The sequence below is a fragment of the Otolemur garnettii genome, unplaced genomic scaffold, assembly GCF_000181295.1.
Source record: "Otolemur garnettii isolate 467f Iridium unplaced genomic scaffold, OtoGar3 scaffold00010, whole genome shotgun sequence".
NCBI lineage: Eukaryota > Metazoa > Chordata > Mammalia > Primates > Galagidae > Otolemur > Otolemur garnettii.
Genome location: NW_003852405.1, coordinates 28,539,764 through 28,544,983, shown reverse-complemented (window position 1 = coordinate 28,544,983; position 5,220 = coordinate 28,539,764). Strand labels below are relative to the sequence as shown.

Genomic DNA, 5,220 nt, shown 5'->3' with positions numbered 1-5,220 from the left:
CACCCGGGTGGCTCTCCGGTGGCGCTTGGCCGGCGCCGGTCTCTTCCTGGGGACCGTGTGGGGCCTGCGCCGCTGCCTGTAGATTTTGCGGGCACTGGGCCGCTCCTCCGCCGGCTGCATCTCCGCCTCCATCCGGCGCCTCGGGGCCGGTCTCCGGGGGCGCGTCCTCTCCTCGCTGGGCACCGGGCTCCGGGGGTGCCTCCGCCGCCTGCCCGCCGGCTCGGTCCCCGTGCGCGCCTGTGGGACGGTGGGTGTCTGGGCCTTGGCCGCCGCCGCGGCCTGTCGCTAAGGCTGGCATCTCCGAGCCCCGCGCCGGGAGCTGCCGCCCCAGCACTGATTGACAGGCCGTCTCGCCAATGCCTGGAGGGAGAAATACAGAATTTTTTCTTTTGAAAGACGTTTACTCAAAATAATTACGTTTGAGCAAAGTTTTTGGGGGCTAAGCAGCAGCCTTTTGCTGCCCCCCAATCTTTAGAGGAGACAACATCAGAAATAGATCACCTCCTACTGGAAATCAAGGCACAGGGTGAGAGAATGTATTAGCCTATCATGTTAGAGTTCTAGTACATTCCCACTGAACCTTATGTGACTGGGAAAATTGGGGGTAAATGACTGTGTCATCACTCTTCTGTGACGTTTTACAGATGTAAGAGAAATAGAAATGAAAGGTTTTAACAGAGATCATGAAATAAGGCAGAATGTGGTGTGAACACACCTTCTTCTCAGAGTTAGATGAAAAACTATGTGTGCTGCCGTGGCAATCAGAATCACCTGTCAGGGGACATATTCTAGGAAATCAGAAGCAGTTCCCTCTACACACTGGGTTATGGTTTGGGTAACTCTGTTGTTTTCTGGGAAAACTTTAATTTTACTGCCATCGACTCCCCTTTTGCTTAAATTTAATACCACAAAGCTGATATTCTTTGCCTGAATTCTGCATAGCAGCTGTTTTAGTCATTCATGGTAAAGTAGCTTGTAGAATACAGATTGTCCCACTGGTCTTGCTCCTCATTTGAACATGGAATCCAGCTCAGATTGGAATTTGTTGGTGCTGGTTTCGTGGATTTCTTTTGGAGGTTTCAAAATATTCATTCTCAGTACCAGCTCTCTTGGAAAGACATGAAAAAGGGGATGCTATTTTAGGGACAGAAAAGTTACTGGATGACTTAGAAAGTCTATAGAAACAGCTGAAACAACAACAAAATAATTTTTTTGGTACTGGATATTAGATTTGAAGTGAGACGTCATTTATTATTGATGGATGTCAGTTTCACCTTTTCTGGGCGTGCATGAAGACTGAAATGTGGTGGTGACTCCCTGATTTATGGAATGATATCTTCACAATTATTTTTCTAGAATTTTGTGTGTAAGTTACCAAGATCCATGCATTCAGTGGGCCACTGTCATTACCAAGGGCTTCAGCAGGACCTGGGTACAATAGGTTTTTCCTTGAAATGTCCTTATCTCTCACCTCTACTGCTAAGCTAATGCTAAGGTCAGTTTCTTTATGTCATTTTGTTCCCACACCTGAAAATGTATCTATTTGTGAACTTTGTATCTTTTTGTAACTCTCATTTCACGAAAATCATCTGTTTTTAGCATAATCTGTCAGTGTGGGCTCCCATTCTGCTACTGTGAGACACACCATGTTTTTAAACGTTCCATTTCATCAGCACTGTTAGGTGCTGTCAGGATTCTGTCCTTTTTCCTTGTTCTCTAGTTATTTTTTCAATGGGGATGATTAACTTATTTCTTTTTGACCTCCTTCCACTGGAAACAGCACCCTCTTTCAGCAGCGACCACTAAGCACACACACAATGTATGCCTTTTGATTGTGGTAGGGAACGCAGATGATAATTGAGCAGTGAGTTTATGGACAGAGCTGAGTCCTGATCAGATGTACACATTCTGAGAATTACAAATAGGCACATTGGGGGTTTCTGTGGGGTTTTAAAAGTATAATCATATACTTTTATGATGTGAAACTCTTTTTTTTTTTTTTTTAGACAGAGTCTCAAAGTGTCACCGTGGGTAGAGTGCTGTGATATTATAGCTCATAGCAACCTCCAACTCAGGCTCAAGTGATCCTCTTGCCTTAGTTTTTCTAGTTTTAGTAGAGACGGAGTCTTGCTTATACTCAGACTGGTCTCGAACTGGTGAGCTCAAGTAATCCACCCGCCTCAGCCTCCCAGAGTGCCAGGATTACCAGCGTGAGCTACCCTGCCCAGCCTATGATATGAAACTTTTTAAGAATTCAATTATAAAAGTAGTAATTGGTTAACCTCTGTTTGGAATTGCTATACCCAATGTTATATGAGATGATAATTAGAACTTAATTTTTTCACATTATGTATAATATGCAATATACCCCCCTATAACTTTAGTAAATAGATGTTTTCGAAGTAAATCACACTTTATTTAGTTCCATGTTACTTACTGTGAGATCTTCATCACATCTTGAGACTCCCTGGTCTCTGTCAGTTATCATTGCCTGTCTAGCAGAGTACCAACATGAATTTCATCAGCGAAATGGAGTTTTCTTTTTTTTTTTTTTTTTTTTTTGAGACAGAGCCTCAAGCTGTCCCCCTGGGTAGAGTGCCATGGCATTACAGCTCACAGCAACCTCCAACTCCTGGGCTCAAGCGAGTCTCCTGCCTCCGCCTCCCAAGTAGCTGGGACCACAGACGCCCGCCACAACGCCCAGCTTTTTTTTGGTTGCAGCCGTCATTGTTGTTTGGCGGGTCCGGGCTGGGGATTCGAACCCGCCACCTTAGGTGTACGTGGCTGGCGCCTTAGCCGGTTGAGCTATAGGCGCCGAGCCCGAAATGGAGTTTTCAACATAATGTTTCTTCTAAATAGAGCACAGTTATCAAGCAAAATATGAAAGATTGATCAAATAATAGCCCTTTTATTCTCTGACATATCTAAAAATATATGGATATCAATAGCATTTCCATTATGCTGGTGGAGGGACCAGGTTAGAAGAACACTGAAGTGTTTTACCCAAGCTAATCGTGAAGACAGAGACAGGAGATGCTGTTCAGCTCACAGACACAAGTATTAGCGCCCTGTGCAAAATGCATGTTTATTATTTTCTCAACACAGATTGAAGGAGATGAGTAATTACAATGATACTGTGGTTATAAAATGTTTCTAAAATTGTGAAGTCTATAAATGGCACAGGCTGTCCTTACCCTATTACCTGAAGACTTAGTTCTAAGAAATGACTCATGGTTATCATCTGCTAGGAAGGTGATGACTGAATATCACATCTTCATTTCAATGGAGACATTAGTCTCCATAAGACTTTAGTATAGCCATGGATATGTTTAAAACAATAACAAAAAGGAGAAATTAAAGACAATTTCCTAAAGGTAGTTTGGAGTAAACATTTAGTATTCTGAACTGTTTATGCCATGCAACTGTATTAACTACATACAGTTAAGACATTCTCCTTTTTTGGGGGAAAAAAAGTTTTTCTTTTTTATAAAAATAATAGCATATACTTAAAATTTATTTTGAAATTGAAATTTGGGCTTGGCGCCTGTGGCTCAAGTGACTAAGGCACCAGCCACATACACCTAAGGTGGCGGGTTTGAATCCAGCCTGGGCCCGCCAAACCAACAATGACGGCTGAAACCAAAAAATAGCCGGACGTTGTGGCAGGTGCCTGTGATCCCAGCTACTTGGGAGGCTGAGGCAGGAGACTCGCTTGAGCCCAGGAGTTGGAGGTTGCTGTGAGCTGTGATGCCCTGGCACTCCACTCAGGGGGATGGCTTAAGGCTCTGTCTCAAAAAAAAAAAAGAAATTAAAATTTGGGGGTCTATTAACCAATATATGAAAATGTAAATTATATTTTGATATGGTTCTAAAATGTATTATTTACAACATTTCTGAGCATAGATTTACATATTTGATTATGTGTTGATCCAAAAGTGAATTATTGTCAAAGCTATAATTTTATATTCCTTTTTTTCATGTTTTTTTTTAGAGACAGAGTCTTACTTTGTCACCCTCGGTAGAGTGCTGTGGTGTCACAGCTTACAGCAACCTCCAACTCCTGGGCTTAGGCAGTTCTCTTACCTCAGCCTCTGGAGTAGCTGGGATGACAGGCGCCTGCCACAACGCCCAGATAATTTTTTGTTGCAGTTTGGCTGGGGCCGGGTTCGAACCTGCCACCCTCTTTATATGGGGCTGGCGCCCTGCCCACTGAGCCACAGTTGCTGCTCAGTTTTATGTTTCTTATAATTTAAAGTATGACTCCTTAAGATAAAAATCTTTTCATGGAAAAAGTGACAGTATTTCTGTCTTAAAAAAAGGTTTCGGTGTTTTAATGAGGCCTTTTGGTACTGGACCAGAAGGATGAGAAGATTAAGAAAAAAAAGGAGCTAACTGATGACTCCATACTGAACCTCAGAGTCAAAGCATTCTATGGTATACATACCTTTATCTGACAATGTGAATGTTACTTTTTTTGCATTATCATTATTATTGCTCAATAAAAAAGGATTGGGTTTAATAATTTTAGATTTTTTAATATTGTTTACCACACAAAAGTTTTCAGGGCTTTATCTTTTTTCATAAATCTTTGGTATATTTTTTCTTAATATATTTAGTGCAAAGTATCAAATTCCAAGATTATTTGCTTTGATTTGGTAGAAATGTATACATCTGCCATAATCCTCTAATAAAAGTCATTAACGGTTTCTGTTAGAAGGTGGAGGTTTACCCAGGGTGATACTTCTTTATTCCTTCACTTATCCCGTTTTATGACAGTAGTTTTCCAAATAATTGTGTGAGTTAACAAGTAGAAGAACCACCAACCTGTAGCTATTAGGTTGTTCTGCCTGCTGGCTTTCTTATCTTCTTGATACAATTTGAAGGCCCTATCAGTGCTATTGGAAATGCTAACAGATCCCATGGTAATTCCCTATGTTTGAGGGAGGTCCAGAAATCTGCATTTTGACACATCCTCCACATAAATCACGGACCTTTAGTTTGAGGTCTCAGAAGCCCCTGGCCTGGTACTAGGGTGGAAAGATAGATAAGAACTTATGATCTGGCTTGGTGCCTATGGCTTAAGTGGCTAAGGCACCAGCCACATACACCTAAGGTGGCGGGTTCGAATCCAGCCCAGACCTGCCAAACAACAATGACGGCTGCAACCAAAAAATAGCCAGGCATTGTGGCGGGCACCTGTCGTCCCAGCTACTTGGGAGG

The 5,220-nt window shown here is 42.3% G+C and overlaps 1 pseudogene; it reads right to left on the bottom strand.

Annotated features, from left to right (window-relative positions):
* Positions 1–298, bottom strand: part of LOC100958139 — a 1,878-nt pseudogene extending 1,580 nt beyond the window's left edge.
* Positions 299–5,220: the final 4,922 nt, after the last annotated feature.